General features: G+C 40.9%; 1 long non-coding RNA gene across 1 annotated transcript; it reads left to right on the top strand.

Moving 5' to 3' along the window:
• Positions 1-282: 282 nt before the first annotated feature.
• LOC124606803 lies at positions 283-11,431 on the top strand. Its single transcript, XR_006978730.1, has 3 exons — positions 283-492; positions 10,680-11,138; positions 11,258-11,431. It is a non-coding gene; the product is annotated as an uncharacterized LOC124606803 (long non-coding RNA).
• Positions 11,432-21,088: the final 9,657 nt, after the last annotated feature.

Below are 21,088 nucleotides of genomic sequence, written 5' to 3'. Positions count from 1 at the left end.
GCGAGAAATTGATACACGATTTACCTCACTACATAATCTTAGTTCCCAATTTGGATTTTTACTGGATGTTGAAATTTATTAAACAAAGCTGATGATGACAATGGTCTTGAAAAGGAGAGTAAACATTTGGGTGAATTTTATATCACATATTTTAATGGAACATAACTCTATGTCAGAATATGTTACTGCAAGATGTTACACCACAGTAAAAAAGGTGTTGAACCAAGAATTCCATTAGAGCTTCTGACGTTTCTATCTCCTATGGAGAAGATATGTTTCCAAAGCTAGGAGTCGCACTTCAAATACCAGTTCAGCATCAACTGTGAACTTTTGTTCAACACATTGAAATTAATTGTCGCATATCTGTGGGCAACGATGAGACAAGATCGCCATAAGTAACCTAGCATTTTCAAGAGTGGAAAGAGAAAAATTTGAAATGATCGACTTTGGTCATGTAATTGATAACTCTGCATCACCAAAGGCAAGAGAAATGTAAGTGTAGTACTTACTTGTATTACTGTATTATAATATTATTGCTAATCTAAATGTATAATAACTATATGTCTTAAAACAGTTATATAAATATGTAAATTGAATCTTTGTAACTAATTCTGTATTATACTACTGTACGATTTTTCGACTGACAGACACATTTCCGAATCCATTCCTAGTTTTGTTTTTTGAACTGTATTTTTGGCTCAAATCGAAGCTTAACTTGAGCCTGTGTCCGTATTTATACCGAAAAACAGCATAAAATTTTGTTGAATCATGGTTAAGTAGTGAATATTTGTAATATATTAGGGATATTCTAAGGTAGGTGCGACATTTTATTTACGTTTGTGTTATTATTATTATCATTAATATTGTTACAGTAAATTCTGTATATTATATTAAGGGCAGCCCCCAGAAGCTCCCACTAGCCTTTATTCAGAAAATTTTAAGTTCTATCATTGCCTTATTTACATATTTTGTAAGCAATACTTTTTATATGGAAAATCTTAGATAATAATTACCTGCTTGTAGTTAGAAAATAGGGTATTTACTCACACAACACAAAAAGAAACTAGGATATTCGTGTCCAGCATTCAAATACAACACTGAAACAAAATGGACAAATCCAAGCAGGAAACAATTTGTACAACAAACTGCTTTGTAACATCAAAATGATGAAAAATTTCCCAGTATTTAGAGAAGCTGTTCATACCTAACAACTGCAGAAGTATTATTATAGTGTAGCTGAATACTTATCAGGTTGCAATGTAAACATGAACATGAGTATTTTTATAAATAGTGATAGTGGAAATTTGTATAGATTGTCAGTGTGAAACAGTAAAAACAGACAGCAAAATTCAAGGATCTGCACACTACAACTTCCTCACTAAATGCTTTTACAGTATAATACATTTTGTTTGCATAATAGACTAGAATACCATGCAATACAGCTTATCACAATGTTGTATAAATTGTAAATATCTTTTGTGGTTATCATGTAGGATTAATTGAGAGATAACACAAAGTATTTAATACGCATTTATTAACCACTTGTGTATGACAAATAGGACAGTTGAACATGTTACGCACCAAAACTTAAGACTGGAATGAAGCAGACGAAAGAAGCAAAGTCACAAAGATATGGTGCCCTGTGCCAGAAGCCACATCTTATAACTTTCAAATTTGTGTCTTTTATACAAAAATCTGCAGTTTTAAACTATGGTCACAAGCACACTGCAAAAACTGTAAATTTTTAAAACTAGATCAATAGTTGAAAATCCATAATCAGAGTATGATGTTATAGTGTGTATTTGTGTCTTTTGTGCAAAAAGAGATGATGTTGTAGACTATAATCACAGATTGTGGTAAGAATGGTAAACATCCCATTGCTTTTCTTTGTTCTTAATAAAAGTATTCATCCATTTATCTTTCGTTAGATTTAATAACAGTCTGAATTAAAATGACTAATTATAATTGTATGAAGTAATAATTTGCTTGGAGCTGGCTGCGGTGGCCAAGTGGTTCTAGGCTCTTCAGTCCGGAACCGCATGACTGCTACAGTTGCAGGTTCGAATCCTGCCTCGGGCATGGATGTGTGTGATGTCCTTTGGTTAGTTAGGTTTAAGCAGTTCTAAGTTCTAGGGGACTTATGACCTCAGCTGTTGAGTCCCATAGTGCTCAGAGCCTTTTGAATAATTTGCTTGGGCCTTTTTTTTGTATGTTAGCTCCTGTATATTTATAATTGATATGCAATTTATAATCATCACACTGATTCATGCTCTCTCATCTCGTCTTTTCCTAAAACTGACATCTCCAATATCAGTTTGTATCTCCACACAGAAATGGAAAAGACCAATAAAATACAATATGTGTTTCTCTTATGTTTGCTATGCCACTGCTTTGAAGTCCTTTGCTTTCTGACAGAATTGCTAAAGATCTTATTTCTTCTCTCTGAACTTAAATCTCCTTTTCAAATTTCTCCTTGATTTCTTTTACTGCTTGCTCAATGTGTAGGTAGAGAAACATCTTTAATAAGCTAAAAACATGTCCCACACTCCTAACTGTTGCTTCCCTTTCATGTTCTTTAACTCCTATAAATGCTTTATAAGTTTTTGTAGATACCAGAGATAACATTTCACTTCTGAATTTTATACCTGATAGCTTCAGAATTTCAAAGAGTGTGTTCTAGTCAGTATTGTCAAAAGATTTGTCTAAATCTACAAATGCTTTAAGCATAGGTTTGCATTTCTTTATGTTAAAATAAGTTGCAGGATAGGTATTACCTTGGGTGCCCTACATTTCTCTGGAACCCAAACTGATCTTGTCAAAGGTTGGCTTCCACCAGTTTTCCATTCCTCTCTTAATAGTAAATATCAGTATTTTGCAACCATGACTTATTAAACTGATATTCATGTAATAATCACACTTATTAGTACCTGCCTTTTCAGAATAAGAATTTTACATTATTCTTGAAGTCTGAGGATATTTTACCTATCTCATGCCTCTTGAATAACAGGTGGAATATTTTTGTGATGGCTGGCTCTCCTAAGGTTCTCAACAATCCTGAGGAAATTTCATCTACTGCAGGGTCATTGTTGCAAATTAGGTCTTTGGGTGCTCTTTCAAATTCTTCTTGCATATCAGGTCTCCCACACCATCTTCATTTACTTCCTCTTACTGTCAAAATGAAGGACTCCAGCAAACTCCAAGAACTTTTACAAAAGATATTACTTGTAACACAAAGTACTAGACAATGTTACAATGTTGAATGATTCCTGGTAACTGTGCAATGTTGAGCAGATGACTGAATCACAGGCACTCACAATTATTTATAGACACACTTAGGAATAAGTGGTGAAATCTCTAACAACATTTTAGTTCATTATAATATAAAGTTCAAATTTAATATTGATGCCATTGTAGTGAACCAAGTAAAAATTAGGGTTAATTGTATATTAGGTAGTTGTAAATTTTGTTTGCTTTTTGAAAAGGTTGTCGTCAAGTGTCTTCTTAAGTATCTGACTGCAGACAATACATTGTACAAGTCACAGGTCGGATTCCTTAAGGTTCTGATATAGAAAAGGCTATTTACATGTACAGTGAGAATGTACTTAATTCACTAGATAACAAATCTGAGTCTAATTGAATTTTCTGTGACCTGTCAAAAGCCTTTGACTGTGAGAATCACAGAATTTTCTCAAGTAAATTAGAATTTTATGGCATTACTGGCAGTGTTGTAAAATGGTTAGAGTCTTACCAAACTAACTGGAAACAAAGGGTGTCATTGCGGAATAGCTGCAGAATAAGCGGTCAGTCTTCATTTGACTGAGAATTAATTATATGTGGTATTCCTTATGGTTCCATCATGGGTCCATTGCGTTGCCTTGCATACATTAATGAACTCTTTTCTGTTACATTGCCAGATGCCAAGTTTGTTTTGTTTGTAGATGATACAAACATTACAACACATTGCAAGTCAGGTACAGATTTTAAAATGGCTGCTAATCAAATTTTGTTGAGGTAGTGATCGTTTAAGCTAATTCACTGTCATAAAGATTTGAAAAGACTCAGTATATGCAGAATATGTAAGTGATTTTCTTCAAGCGTATGTATGACATATGAAAATATGCAGATAGATGAAGTTGAAAGTGCTAAATTTATGGGATTACAACTTGATAATAAATTAAGGTGGGAAGGGCATACCAAAGAATTGCTGAAACACCTAAAGAAACCTATATTTTCAATTTAATGATGTCATATGTAGCAGTCATAAATGCAAAAAAAAATTACATGTTTTGTTTACTTTCATTCTGTTATGTGATATGAGATCATATTTCGTGATAAATCTTCAAAAGAAGAAAAACTTTTAAGAGTGCAAAAGTTTATAATAAGACTCATTTGTGATGTAAATTCCGAACTGTCATGTAGAAACTTGTTCAAGAAACTGGGTATTCTAACGACTGCTTCTCAGTATATTTATTCCTTCAAGAGATTTCTTAAAAATAATATGTCTGTATTTCCTGCCAATAACTGAATTCATAGTATCAATACTAGGAAAAAGAACAATCCACATAAAGACCTAAAATTACTCAGCTTGGTCCAAACAGATGTTCAGTATTCAGGAGTAGACATTTTAAATAAATTGTCTGCAACCACTAAAAATTTGGTTTCAGATAAAGTGCATTTTAAACAGAGTTTAAAAGACTTTTTGGTAGGTGGCTCATTCCTCTATCTATGAATAACAGAGACTGTTGGACCAGCTTAAGTAAAAAGTCTGTGCATTTCAGTTGGTCTCAACAGTCAAGGTTGGGTATTTTCAATATGATTAATTTATTAAAAGTACACAACTGTATTTCATTTGGACAGTGTATTAATTCTGTAAATGTTAGCAGTTCCAGTTTACTATAATGTATTCACATGTTTTGAGAATCTCCTGACAAATGATTAAAGAAGTGTGTACTAGTATATTCAAATGTTCTACATTTTGTATGTTATACTTTCTGACACGTTCTACAACCTTGAGAATCAATTCTTTTTGGGTCCATGGGACGAGAACTCAATCTAATCTAATCTATAATCTAAATGAGGGACAGAACACCCAGCCACAGAACAAAACAATATCGATAAACACATTTCATAATGATTTCTTGCATACAGTAGAGAGCAGAAGGACAAACAGTACAAGAGCAAAATCACAGCAATATGTTGAAAACATAACTTCCATAAAATTCAATCATACAAACATATCACCAACTTCTCCTTCTTAAAATATACAGTCACTTAAAAATAAAAACTCGTCTTGTCTTAAGTGTGTTTCCAATAGAGTATTAAAAATTTGTTCCCATGTAATAAATGCTGTCCTATCTGAAATTTATAATACACTACTAACTCAAAGCATTTTCCCAGAGATAACTCAAATATTCCGTTGTTGAACCCCTCTTCAAGAAAGATGTTAAGAGAGATATGAATAACTACCAAACTGTTTCACTGCCGGCTTCATTCTTCGAAAGTTTTGATAGTAAAATTTTGTATTGTAGAACAGCATTTCACTTTAACAATAGTATCCTTAGCAAACCACTCTGGGTTTCAGAAGGGTTGTTCTACTGAGAATGCCATTTACACAGCCACTCACCCGATTTTATAAGCATTAAATAATAAAATAGCACCAGTTGGTATTTCCTCACTAAGGCATCTGACTGTGTGAATCACAGTATTCTCCTAGTTAAACTGATATTTTATGTGACTGATAGTGTATCCAACCAATGGATAATGTCATAGCTAACTAAAAGAATGCAGGCAATATAATGTGTAGGCATAATTTTGACTGGGGAGAAATCACAGATGGGGTTCCCCAAGGTTTAATTTTAGGTTCACAACTGTTTCTCATCCATGTAAACAGTCTTTCGTCTAATATACAACAAGTAGAATTAGTTCCTTTTGCATATGATACTAGTATTGTAATTAAATGAAGCATTTGTACCAAAAGAGAAGAAATGATAAACAAAGTACTTAAAAGTATCATCAACTGATTTTATGCAAATTTTAAGAAAACATAACATTTTCAGTTCTGCACATCTTTGGGTACTACACTAATGATAAGTGCAACACATGTTGAGGAAATAATAAGGTGAAAACTGGGGTCCATATTGATAAGAATATAAATTGGAAAAAAACACGTTTTGGAATCCCTCAAACAACTTAGTTCAGCCACATTTGCACTTGGGGAGAGACAAATCAGTAATTTGACATATTTTACATATTTTCATTAAATAATTTCATTTCGAATAATGTTTTGGGGTAACTCTTCTTTAAGAAAGAAACTCTGCACTAGGCAAACAACTTGCTGTGCTCACCCACTGTTATCTTCTAGACCTCTGTTTAAGGAATTGTGAATTCTGACTAGTGCTTCACAATATATTTATTCCCTCATGATGTTTGTTGTAAATAATTCACTACAGTTCAAAAGGAACAATGATGTACATAATTACAATATCAGAAGGAAAAATGACATTCATTACTCCACATTGAGGTTGTCTGTAGCACAAAACAGAGTACACAATGCTGCAACAAAAATTTTTGATCACTTACCTAGTGATATAAAATTTCTGACAGACAGCACAATATAATTTGATAACAAACTGAGAAAGTTTCTCCTTGACATCTCCTGCTATTCTGTAGAAGAATTTCTATTACTGTAATATGTAAAAAGCAGTGGGTGGGAATTACTAACACACATCTGTATGTCCCTTTGCTTTTTGTGAGAGGGGAAGGGGAGGGGGAGGAAAACACACACACACACACACACACACACACACACACACACACACACACACTTAGAAATGTTCATGTGTCTGTACATACAAATTAATTTGTGATGTGAATGTAAAATGACTTGTTCCACATTTTTATGACCTATCATGCAAAATAATTCATGGAACATGTAATTAACTAATAAAGTTTATTAATTATTTGTCCCATATACACCACTGCTTTGATTTACTGATCTTCATATAAAATATAAAGGTTTGCGATTTTCCCAATTTGCCGTATTTCTTGTTTAGCTCTTCATTCTCATAAACAAATGTATTTTACAGTTAAAAAAATTAGGGCAACTAAATTATTATATTAGTTCTAAGAATTAATCAAACCTGAAGGTAAAATAACAAAAGTATTGTCTTCTTGGAGGTGAAATTACAGATAACTTTTTACACAGAAGGTTTTGGGTGAAAATGAAAAATGTACTAAAACAGATAACTGAGTTACACTATGTTACAAACAATTAGCTATTTGCTCACTGCAAACGTTAGCTCTACATGTTCCTTTAGTATGAAAATTGTATTATAATGTTTTTAATAGATTGTTTTTAGATAAACTAGCTACTCCCTTGCAGCACAGAATTACTTGGTGAATGGTTAGGTTTTGGGGACATAGGTCCAAATAAGAAATTATTCATTTCACATAACTACAGTTATGTAATGCATACATAACAGCAAAAGAAAAAAGTTATGTATTTAAATAGTAGGACAGTAGCAATTGGAACCTCCACTACCTTCAAGATTGCGGCAACCCACAAATTACATTTGTACTAAGTTACTTGACATGCCAGTCTAGGAAAGGTTAGCGTCTTTTGTAAATCATAATAAATCACAATAAAAAGTACAGTAAGAGCATAAGAAGCCAACCCAAACTTTTTAGCCTTGTGTAGATGCAGATCCTGGTTCTGTTGAAGCTTTACTTTCTTTTGTTCAACTGTTGAAATGCTTATTTTCATAAGCCTTTTGTTGCACATAAGTGTTCTTGCGAAGAGCATGAGAATATAAGGTGAACTTGTAACAAGTTCCATGACAAATGTGTTTAGCAACAAGCCCTTTTCTTTGACTTTAAAAATGATCTTTATTCAAGCTACAGAGTAGTTGAATATTCCAATCTTCCAGCAAATATCTCTTGTTTGGGGTTTGTGTTAGTGGGACATAAAAGAGGTAAATGACACTATTTGATCACCAATATTACCATTATTTTCTTCTGGTGTTTTGTTACTGTGGACATTTTTGCCTTGTTTATTGTCACTTGGAAGCTCTAAAAGCTACAGCTTTGCCTTTGGACTTTCAATCTAGAGAGATTTTGAAAATTTCGATGTACTGGTAGCAGTTCTTACATACTGTTTCACTTTCTAAATAACAGACTCACAATAATATTAGTAGGTTCTCTTATTTTTATTGACATTTGTTGTCCAATGACATGGTGTCTTCTATGTTTTTATCCATGCTGAATTTTGTGAACTCTGCACCCATTAATGACTGGATAATTCAACCAGCCACAAATATTTTTAAAATGGTCTTAATTCACAGTGATAACCAGTTTTGGGCTCTCATGCCCACCTTCAGATCAGATGGCTGACATAGTAAGTTACATAAATGTATTCATCATCGTCAGCTCCAGAATTATGTTCCAGTGGTTCGCACATAATCTTGCTATGGTCCCTATGTTCTTACAGGACAATGTACAGGCTGCTGCATTTAGAGCTTTTTGACTGCTGGCCACATAAACCTTGCCATTTCTTAGAATGTCAGCAATTTTTATGGCTACTTTAGAAATTACATTCACTCGTCAGCTGTAATGCAATGAAAACTTTTTGAGCCAATCAGTATATGTGATTTATTGTTTAAAAGTGGGAGAAACCTATTTAAAAGTGGAAGGAATCATACTCCACCAAATGACTGGACCAGCAGTCTTCCACAATTTTTGCAGAAGTTAATTGACAGGATTGTGTGAAAGTGTTAAAATTTTGCTTTTTGGTACTTGTTATTTTAGGTACAGGCTATGGGCCAGAGCAGGTTACAAAATATCAGCAATATAAATGGTCTAATTTCATTTTTATACTATAATATAACTGGATGGATTAAAAAAGCTATTCACCGAGTGGCAACAGAAGAAACCACGTTTAAAATTTATGAAAATATGCAAGCTTTCAGAGGCAGTAGCTCCATCTTCTGGCAGAAAGATTAAAAGGGAAGAAAGTGTAACAAAGGGAAAGGAGTGGTGAGATTTATAAAATGGGAGAGTTATGGAAAAGTCACCCAGAAACTCGAGGAAGACTTATTGGATGTGATGAGAAGTCGCCTCGTACATCATTTCCTTTTTTTCTTCTCACCTGTTCTGGTGAATCTACATGACCCAGGTTTCTTGTCGATTTCTGCACAACTTTCCCATTTCATAAACTTTGCCAGTCCATTCCTCTTCTTTCCCCTTCAACTCTTCTGCCAGAAGAAGGAGCCAACTAGTTATTAAGGCTTGCACATTTTCATAACTTTTAAATGTGTTTTCTCCTGCTGGCTCTTGATGAGTATCTTTTTTGTATATGCAATTACAGAATATTTTCATTGATAAATTTCTACATTATGAAATTTTATGATACACTTTATTGTTGTAGTGGGTTGGGATTGCAATGACTGCTACAGAGAGGCGTAAGAGTTATTCTTCTGGTGCTCAGGACGGGATATGTCTCTCCCACCTGGGCACTGTGCGTTCAAACGTAGTCTGGCAGATGGTAGTGATGTTATGGGCAGGTCTAGGGAAGCAAACAATGAACAAAAACAGTTCTTCACTAATTTCTTCAACTCATCTGAGTGTGCTCCATCTCTGGTATGGTTTGGCACATGCTCATATTTCCACTCATAACATGTAAATGATGTAGCCAACAGGTATACATTTGAGTTTTACAGTTGTTTACTTCCACTTTTCACAACTCTCGACATATACACATTTAATATGGCCAGTGCACTATTGTTTAACTTTTGATAAACCTCATTAATAGTTTTCAGGTGAACATCCACATACTGCTACAATAATTTATTGTTGAATATCTAAGAGCAGTAAAATAATCAGGTTTGTATGGAACAGACACTGTCACTGTTTTAACACATGGCCTAATTATGTTCCACTTATTTCACAGTTACATTTATGCATTATTGTTGTTGTAACCAACACAGGTTCTAATCTGAAACTCGACCATGGACTGACTGTCTCGGGACCAAAAATGGGGCCCTTATATATCCTCACAATAACAGATGCTGAAACTACATATTTTTTGAAGTCTGATTTACATAAATTACAATTAAAACTTAACTCATTAAATTAACTGAATACATAAAAAAATTGGTTCTTTTTAACTGTTTCTTCTACTACAAGATTTTAGCTGAATTATTTGTTTAAATCACAAAATTAACAAAGATGAGTACGCAAAAAATACTTTTGACAAAACTGTTAACTACTTTGGAATTAATTAAGGGCTGGCTTTGCTAACATGTTTTCAAATAGAGCCAAATAGATCATTTATGAGTACAATTAGTTGTTCCTCCAAATGTTTATAATTAGAACAGAATTTATATTTGTTTATACATCAACAACAGAATTTAAGTTATGAAACAGTTGCTGATTTCACCCTAGATACTAACTAGGAATAATGAAAATAAATTCGAAAATCAATAACATACATAAAACTAAGCACAAAATTAGATCTGGTGTTATATTCTTTAAAAGTGAGGGCCAACCTTTCACTCTTACGAAAATGCAAATTATACTCATGTATGTTAATGGTAATTAGTTAAGAATGAAAAATTGAATTTAAGGAGGTAGATGGAAAAACAAGAGGGGAAGTAAAAACTATTCCAGCTTGCTTTGTCACACAGTGACCGTGGTTCCGCTACGGACACGAGGCAGCCTGCAACATCATCTCTCTCGTGGCAAATCGTAACATTGCCCAGAATCTACCTCAGGATCAAAGGCTGGAGAGCAGTGGTGTGCAGCTGGCAGACTCTGGCTGCAGATACGGTTCCATAGATGCGGCAGTAGAGTGGTGGCTGCCAACTCCAAGGCAGTTGGGCAACGATCCTCGGATCACAGCCCAGCAGTGATGTTTGATTTGTGGAGTGCTCAACTGCATGGTCACCAGTGCCTATACAAAGTCCCAGTTTTTACACAGTCCAATCTAGTCAGTGTCACTAATGATGATGAAATGATGAAGACAACACAAACACCCAGTCCCTGAGAGCAGCAACATAGTTATGGTGAAGACTCCATTGATATGGCTGGTGCAACTGGGCATAGTTACATTGCCCTGCTGGTCTGCCTCGATGGGCTTGCTGAGGGTAGGTTTCGATACAGTTGCTCCATGCTACCGTTGCAGAAGTGGACTGTGTTCCTCTGTTACCACAAAAAGGTCTGGAACAGTGTCAGTGATTGGTGTCTGTCTGTTTTCTCACAACAGTGTTTCAGACTCCAGACGTTTCCCGAGTACCAAAGTTGCTGATATGCAGAAGTGATGGCTTCTGCTGAGAAGTCGTATCAACAGAGGTGTTGTTCTGCAGCGGTCAGTGTCTGGGTCACAGCACTCAGGCGGTGTCTGTTCCATTGCAGCTTGTTGCCCCCCAATAAAATTCAGCTTTCGAATTCCTATTTAAAACTGCCTGCAAACGTAAGTACTGAATCAGTTTCAAGTACGCTTTGGCATCCTTTGTTTCATTCACAGTGACACTATTTACGCTATCTCACAACCACCGAGTCTCTATGTTCTCATTTGCACAGTCTTCACTTCAGTGTGTGTGTGTGTGTGTGTGTGTGTGTGTGGTTTGAGGTTTTCGGGCGCTAAACAGCGTGGTCATCGGCGCCCAAACGCATAGAAACAGGAACACATGCGGTGTCGGGACGAAGACGGACAGCGAACAAGGAGAACGGCTAAAAGACACAGACCTGACGCAGTTCCAAATCCTCACATACAGAGGCAAAACAAGAGAAGAAGAAACGCACTAAAAAAGGAAAGGAAACACAAGGAAAGAGAACAGAAATCGAAGTGAAACAAGTAGGTAATAGTGACTGGCGGACCTCTTACCTAAAACCTGGGTGAGCCAGTCACCCAGCAGCATATTAAAACCCTCTCCCTAAAATCCGAGGCAACAAATTGGACAGGACACAAAACCGTAAGACCTTAACCACAGTCGTTGCGTCGTCTTGCAAAATAGAGGGCAAATCCGGTGGCAAGGAAACCACCGCCCTCTGGTCAGAGAATAAAAGATAGTCAAGTAAAATGTGGCGGACAGTAATCTGGACGCCACAAGCACTGCAGATTGGGGGGTCCTCCCGCCAGAGTAAAAAACCATGCGTTAAGGGACTGTGCCCAATGCGGAGGCGAGTGAGGAGAACCTCATCCCGCCTGCAGGACTGGTAGGACGTTCGCCATGGCCGCGTGGTGGCCTGGACCAGACGCAGCTTATTTTCACTGACTGCCAGCCACTGTTCTTCCCATTGACGCATAACACGAAAATGCAAAAGGGAGGTAACAGCATGGAGGGGGACGGCACATTCAACAACGTGAGGGAGGGAACATGCATCTTTGGCAGCCACATCCGCCAGTTCGTTTCCCATAATACGTCCTTCCCCTGCCATTGTAGGTGGAATAGGGCATCATGGATGTTCTGGACGACCGTATCCGCTGGGTACAAGTGTTGCATGGTCTGAAGGGCACTCAGGGAGTCAGAACAGATGAGAAACTTAAGACTGGGAACACGTCTCATCTGCTCCAATGCCCACAAGATTGCAAAAAATCCGGCATCAAAGATGGTAAACGCTGCAGGAAGCCGTAACTTGATGACTCGATCAGGGACAAGAACAGCACAACCAACAGAGTCCCCCTGTTTAGAGCCATCCGTAAATATTGTTACATGGTCGGGATGCTGGTTTAAAATATCGTAAAGTAAGGAGGTAAAACCAAACGCAGGAGTGCAGCTCCTCCAGTACTCTGACAAGTCTAAAAGGACGCTGGGCCTCTGGAGCAACCAGGGAGGCAGGCAGGTAAAACTCTGGAGTTGGGCTGCCACACACTCCACACCAAGGGACTCAAGCAAATGCTTGGCATGAATCCCAAATGGTCTCATTGCCCTGAGACGACTGGAAAAGAGACGTTCCATAGGCGGTCGGGCAACGGTAGGGTACGCAGGGGAGGTAGGACAGGCAAGGAATTGACACACCTGTCGCACCATGAGGAGTTTCCGCTGGATGGCGAGCGGCGGTTCCCCTGCCTCAGCACACAGGCTGGGGATGGAACTGGTATCGAAGGCACCAGTGGCCAGCCTGATACCCTCATGGTGTACTGCGTCAAGAATCTTCAGATACGAAGGCCTCGCTGACCCACATACGGTGCATCCATAGTCAAGACGCGATCGGACGAAAGCCCTATAAAACTGCAGCAGAGGCGCCCGATCTGCTCCCCAGGACCGATGGCTCACACTTCAAAATATTCAGTGCCTTCAGGACCCGCACCTCGAGGTCCTTAAGGGGCGGCAACCACGACAACTTGGAATCAAAATTGAGGCCCAGGAACCTCACAGTGTCGCTAAAAGGAAGAATGGTGTCCCTCAGACGCAATTCAGGGGAGGTAAAAAGACGTCGAGAACGATTAAAATGAACACACCATTTGTCTGCAGAAAAGGTAAAACCCGTCTTCGCAGTCCATGCCTCTAATCGCGTTATCGTAAGCTGCAACTGCCGACTAGCAGTGACAAGACCGGAGGAAGAACAGAAAACAGCAAAATCGTCCACAAACAAGAAGCACTGGGCAGGACTCCGTATAGTGGACGTGATACTGTTAATGGCGACGGCAAAGAGAGTGACACTTAAAACGCTTCCCTGAGGAACACCATTCTCCTGCACGTACAAATCAGATAGCACATTGTCAACCCGATATCGAAAGAGGCAGTGGGAAAGAAAGGACCTAATGAAGATGGGGAGATGGCCACGAAAGCCCCACTGATGGAGTTGATTGAGGATAAGGCGGCGCCAAGCAGTGTCATACGCCTTATTAATGTCAAAGAATACACCTAGACAATGCTGGTTACGTAGGAAGGCCTACTGGATGGCCGCCTCAAGCAGGGTCAAGTTGTCTATAGTTGAATGACATCTCCGAAAGACACACTGAGAGTGGCTAAGGAGCTGCCTGGTCTCGAGCAGACAAACCAGGCGACGGTTGACCATGCGTTCCAACGTCTTCCCGACGCAGCTCGTCAAAGCAGTACTCCAATAACTACTGGGATGCATTCGGTCCTTCCCTGGTTTGAGGAGGGGAATCAAAATCTCCTCCCTCCACGAGTCAGGGAACATGCCGGATTACCATATCATATTAAAACAATTCAGGAGAACTTCCTTGGATGGCAGCAACAACTGCTGCAGCATGCTGTACCGGATTTGATCATGACCGGGCACAGTATCATGAGTCACACGCAGCGCCGAATCCAGTTCCCCCATTGTGAAGGGGCAGGTGTAGGATTCAGAATTTGGAAATCGGAAGTCCAAGTGACCCCTCTAGATGGCAGTGCGGTAGCGGCTGAAATCTGGATCACAGTTAATAGTGGCGGTAGATTCCGCAAAATGCATGGCCAGTGTCTGGGCAATGTCTCTCGGCGCCGTGAGGAGACATCCCTGATGCAGCAATGCCGTGGCATCCTCCGGATGGCTTCCCATAATTTCGTAGAACTAGTGGCGCAGGAGATGGAGTTCAAGAACGATTGCCATGACCGTCGTTTGCTATCTTTATAATCATTTGCCGTGCCTTGGCCCTTGCCACCTGAAAGGCCACAAGATTGTCAGCTGATGGAGGGCACTTGAAGCGGCGCAGAGCTGTACGGTGGGCTCGGATGGCTGAGTGGCACTCAGTGGTCCACCAAGGGACAGGACGTCTCTTGGGATGACCAGAGGACCGTGGGATTGACAATTCAGCAGCATGGGAGATCACGGCTGTAACATGGTCGACCCATTCATGGACTCTGGCACGGTGTTCCAAAACAGCCAGATGGCTGAAAAGTGTCGAGTCAGCTCTGCAGAGGTGCCACTGGGGTGGCACTGTTAATGACACAGTCTCATCCAGGAGGCGAATCCAAAAGGGGAAGTGGTCACTAGAATGGAGGTCAGCAGCAACCTCCCCCAGAGCAGAATCTGCGAGTGCTGGAAAGCAAAAGGAAAGGTCAATAGCTGATGACGACCCAGAAGCAGTACAGAAATGAGTGGGAGCACCAGAGTTGATGATGCACAGTTCTTCGGACATCATGAGGCTTTCCAGAACGCGACCCCTGGGGCAAGTAGTCGTAGAGCCCCATAAGACATTATGAGCATTGAAGTCCCCCAGAAGGAGAAATGGGCGGGGGAGTTGGCTAATAAGGTTGGTGAGAGCCTCAGAGTCTATTGCATCCTGAGGCGGTAAGTAAACGGAACAGACTGTGAGCCTCCGCCCCACAAGAAGGTCAACTGCAACTGCTTGCAAGTCCGTAACGAGAGGGAGCTCTGATGAGTGGTGCATGTCATGTCACGGACAAAAACCGCAACACCACCCTTGCCTTTCCCCCCATCAGATCATCTTTTCTATATACAGTATAGCCCCATAAAGAAGGGGCATCAGTGACCCGAAAATGTGTCTCTTGGAGACATAAGCACAAGGGGCACTCTCGTAAGGAGTTGTAATTCGGCTACATGCGTCCTGAACCCATTCAGGTTCCACTGTAATATGGGAGCCAGTGATCAGAGTGGCTGAACTTTCACCCTGCCTCTGTGCTTTGGAGGAGAGCCCGTACTGGCTGGAGATTTATTCCTGGGGCGAGAAGATCGCCCCCGGTCGACATCAATGTCCACCAGCTCCGATGACGACCCAAGGGAGATGTCAGACAGTACGGTGGCCTCATCATCGGACCGACCCTGACTAGTCTCCTCAGGTGGCAAAACCTTCACCTTCGGCGTCTTTGTCTTGGGGGGCTTAGAATGCAGAACCTTGTCAACAGTTGGAGCTTTACTCGCCTGGGCAGAAGGCGCCATATGGGGAGGGGCAGGAAGTACCCCAAAAGTCAGCAACCACGGCCTTGTCCGACGTTGTGGGGAGAGCTGCAGGTTTCAAAACAACTGCAGCAGCACAAGTGCACTGGCAAACGCAGGTATTAGTGCTGACACTAGCAACCTCCGTTTGCATAGCAACAGTGACCAACTGTACCGGTTTCTTCAGAGTGGAAGCGAAAGATGTTGTAAACACAGGAGGCTGCATGGCCTTACAGAGCTTCTTGGCCTCACCATAGGGGATGCGCTTAGATGTTTTGATCTCCTGTATCTTCCGTTCCTCGAGAGATGGGGCAGACCTGGCTCCAGACAGGGTGACTCCCAGAGCAATTCACGCACCTCACAGGCGAAGAACAATCGGCTCCTTCATGGGCAGGCTGACCACATTCACCACAAGTGGCTATCCCATTGCACCCCAGCGTAGTATGCCCAAAGCGCTGACATTTAAAACAGCGCATTGGGTTGGGGAAATATGGCCGTACTGGCAAACTTAAGAAACCCGCTTTAACATGCTCTGGGATTCTCGGGCAACTGAATGTGAGAATAAACGAGTCGAATTTGACTAGGTCCCCATCGACTCGTTTCATAATATGCTGCATGTCAACAATACCTTCGTCAGCCCACTCAGATTTCAACTCGTCTGTGGGGATATCCACGAAGTCTCTACATGTCACAACACCCTTACTATAGTTCAAAGTGGAGTGGAGCTAGGTCTCGATAGCATACTCTCCAAGACAGGTTGCTTCCCGAAGAGAAGCGACTTGACAGGAACTAGAAGTCTCAACTAACAGAGTCCCATTGCACAGTCGCTTCACAGATTTCAGTGTTCTTGCAATTCCCTCAAGACCCTTGTGGATATAAAAGGGAGAAACCCTCTCAAAGCTACCCTCCTTCTGTTTGACAATCAAAACCACATCCTAGTTATCAGCATGTGCTCTGTTACAACAGTCTGATAAATCTCTAGTAACACCAGGCGCTGGAGGACTCGCAGCACGAAGCAGCTTTTTCGATGGTATGTGTTTTCCTACCAGAAGCCCACCCGATCCACTGGTAGGGGGAAATGTAGAGGTCGAAGGGTCCATTGTGGTCCCACGAGCAGCTAGGGAACTAAAGGTCCGCTCAGACAGAGCCCCGCATGCCTGAGTAAGCATTATACAACTAGGGTGTTGTTACCCCAGAGGTTGCCCGCTTGCGAATGTTCCACCCCAACAGCCATGCATCTTATAGGCGTGCAGCACACTGTAAGATTGAGGGGTTTTTATAGAGGTTGACCTTCCTCGCAATCCAGGCAGTCAAGCCAAGATTACCATTCCCCACAGCACACAACATTCCACTGCTGCGCCATACGGTGGTCGCTGAAGTATGTCCGGGGGTTACGGTGACGGGAAACTGGCAGCGCTGACCCGTCCCCAGCTCAGGACCCCGGGGTTGCCAAGCCTGCACTCAGCAAACGAATGCTGAGCCCCTGGGGGCTTTTCACTTCAGTTCTCATTTTTAGTCCTGTTAGCAACTACATCTTGTCACATCCTGGGAAAGGAATGGGGCTCAGGAAGGCATTCTGACATACTTAACATTTGCATGCTAAAATCCACATTTCTCACATTTACCTATTACTTTTAACACAAAACTCTAAAAAGTTTTCATGTTACATTGAGTCACACCCTGCAATTACATAAGCAATATTACATACTATCCACGACTGACATAAAAAAACGAGGCACTCACTGACCTGTACACTTCACTTTTAGTTGTTCTGTTTTAGCTACCCTCCTATGCCCATAATGAACCTTTGAAAAACTTCATAAAACTTTCCCTGGTATCCAATATGTTCTCCCATGTTGTGTACATAGTTCCGCGTAGTCAGCGCGTATACAACTTTCCCACTAAAGTGCGCCCCTGCTAAGCACAACAGTGCAGGTGCAGCGCTCGTCCATCTCTGCACTACAAGATGGCGCTGCCATAGAGATGGACCAAATTCTGCTTCAGCCAATCCGTGTATTAATATGTAATGCAGCCCAATGAGATTGCTGCTAACGTAGAACCTTTTGTCCTCACGGATCACACTCGCGCAGTGATACATGAACACGCGAGGTATTATAACAAGTGTACAGCCCTCTGATTAGTGAGTCTGCATTTGTCTGCACCAGTCTGTACCAGTCTGCATTAGTCTGTACCAGTCTGTACGAGTTCTACATTTGTCTGTACCAGTCTATAGTCAAGTTTCTGTCTGCATCCAATAAGATTACCATATTCCTGTACATAGCCATGAAGATAAATGTATAGACACTTTTTTCTAGTGTCAGAGATATATGTGAGAATAAGATTAACGTACCAATACCAAAGGAACTTCCGACTGTCAATTTTGGTCACCATCAATCTGCTACTCTAAGCATGCAAGTGGCATTTCTATCATCTGACCTAATGGAAGAAGATAAACATGCCACGATAAGGCCATGAGACATATTGCTGACACTCGCCTACTTCGTTAGAGCAACAAGTCAAATAATCTGATGGTGTGTGTACTGAAGGTCTTACAGCTCACACACCACATCCCATAAAGTCAAAAATCTACAGACATTGTCGGCTGATTCTCTGCAATTCTGTACAGTGTATCCTGGCAGACCCAGAGAAGATTAACTTACACCACCAGGGACAATGACTCACCTCACATCCATGTGGTGCCTTAGAATATTGCTGCTTAGGATTAGTGTTGGATAATATAAGGACAGAAAACTTGGAACATCTGACTCTGCTGTGGCTCTTAGACTAGGCTCTACATGGTCTTTGCTGAACTACAGCTGATTACATCTATCTTATTATTTACTTTACATTTGGGAACAAAATTACATTCCTTCCTGATTCCTGTTCCCTTCCCAGGATGTAAAATGATGTAGCTACTAACAGTACTAAAAGTAAGAACTGGAGACTGTGCAAATGACAACATAGCAACACAGTGGTTGTGAGGTAGTGTAAATAGTATCATTATGAGTGAAGTAGAGGATGTCAAAGTGTCATTCACTAACTACTGTCTTCTAATACACACTTTACTAATTACTGGAACTGCCAATGTTTTCTACCAGACTACACACTCCAAGTTCCAATTATTGACATATTCCATGTAATACAGCTAACCTAAAAAGGTTCTCTAATGAGTTACCTAAACTTTACTATACACAGTACTCATTCTATTTTACAAAATATCTATTTAAGACAAAAACTTACAGTTATTTTGGCCTATTCTTAAGTCCCCTTGCCACCCTCAGTCTCCCACATCTAAGCCAGGCACACTCCTGGCACTTGCTTGCATAATGACATTTTCGTTGACAAACCCAATGAATTACATTGTAAGACTTATTACATGCGACTGTGTGCACTGGTAAATTATGCTGGGTGCAAACCATAGAGATGTTGATTTCTCAACTCTCGGCCCTTTACTCAACACTGCAACTGGGTGAGTACCTGACACAGTGAACAAAAATACAAGATACAAAGCACAAAGGATGCAGAGATACTAGATCCCAAAGTGAATATCAAAAGTATGAGCTGCTAGTTTCATATTTTACTGCCCCTGTTGAAGCTCCACTACTACTCTTGAGTCATCAGAATGAAGTGCAACCTTTTTTTGCCTGCAAATCATCCAGCTGCTGATATCAAAGATGTAGTAGTTCAGCAGGATGATCCTCATTGGACGCAATGACAGGTATGGAGGAATGGAAGAATGGTTCCTCTGGTGTTCAGGATGCCAGTGTATCTCCCACTTGAGGGTCATGGCTTCCTAGATGGTTTGGGAGACACAAGTGACATTATGCACAGCTGTTGCGAAACAAATGAACAGGAGCAGTTCTTTATCGATTCGTTCAATGTGGCCAGTCAGCTGTGTACACGCCACTTCCAGCAGGGGTTTGTCATTAGCTCTAAATATTCCCATTCTCAGGAGTGGGCAAGGAATTGCCACATACATCATACAGACATTCCCGAGAAGCGGTGCACTGATCTGGCACGGTAGGCACTTTGAGCTGACTTGGCGGTGGCAGCCAAACATCGTATGCAGTTCCATTACAAACATGAGGCAGCATGCAGTGTCTTTTTATCTCACAGCAGGTCGTGGCATTGCCCAGAGTCTAACTCTGGAGCAAAGGCTGGAAGCATCTGTAGGAGGCTGGTGGACTCCAGTGGCAGATACAAAGCCAAGCAGTCCCGTTGATTTGGTGGCAGTGTGTCAGTTGCCACAACGTCTAAGCAGTCTGTCCCCATTCGAGAGTATGTGGCGGACAGTGGTGTGTTAGTGCATCACTGGGTGGGAGGTGAAAGAGAGAATGGGATGAACACCTGGCTCCTTACACTTAGCAACAGGTACAAGGTGTTACTTAGTGTTGACAATACTTCCAAGCCAGTACCGGATGCCCTTCCCACTGGGCCGGGGGTCGAATTTTCTGACCAGTACGGACATGTGCAGGGGGCAGTTAGTTATTGGAAACTCCAGTGTTAGGCTGGTAATGGAGAACCTCGGTTAACTAGCATGCTGGGTGGGAAAGAATGTCAGTGTGCACTCGATAAGTTTGCCAGGTGTCTCATCTGTGACATGCATGAGGTACTGCCAACAGCTATCGAGCACATTGGGGGGGAGCCAGCTGCAACTAGTGGCACATGTCAGCAGTAATGTCACCTGCTGCTTGGGTGTTGGTGAGGCCATCCTCAGTTCCTTTAGACAGATAGCCTATTTGGTGAAGGCAGCTAATATCGCACATGGGATGCAGGCTAAGCTGCCTATTTGTAGCATTGTCCCCAGGGTTGATCCTGGTCCTCTGGTTTGTAGCAGGTGGAAGGTCTAAACCAGAGGTTCAGACGACTCTGTGATGGTAATGAATGTGAATTTCTTGACCTGGCACTATTGGATGCGCAATTGTAGGGTCTCCCTTACTAGGTCTAGCATGCAGTACACACAGGGTGTAGAGTAGCCACTGTGGTAGTTCAATATGAGTGCATGTACTTTTTTTTAGGTTACAGAGATCCTGCCTTACCTCCCCTCCCCCTCTCCCTCTCCTTGGGATCAGACACAAACTGACTGCCAAAAACAAAGTTGTAGTACCTGCAGTGTTCTCAGAGAATGCTCGTCTTTGTGGATCAGATATTGAACAGGTTAGTATGGCATAACTAAACTGCATAAACATCCATGAAAAGGTCCCAGAATTAGTATCAGCTATTTAAGGTTATAATGCCCACACAGTAT

This window comes from Schistocerca americana, chromosome 3 (assembly GCF_021461395.2).
Source record: "Schistocerca americana isolate TAMUIC-IGC-003095 chromosome 3, iqSchAmer2.1, whole genome shotgun sequence".
NCBI lineage: Eukaryota > Metazoa > Arthropoda > Insecta > Orthoptera > Acrididae > Schistocerca > Schistocerca americana.
The sequence above is the reverse complement of the archived record's forward strand: the minus strand, read 5'-3'. Positions and strand labels throughout refer to the sequence as shown.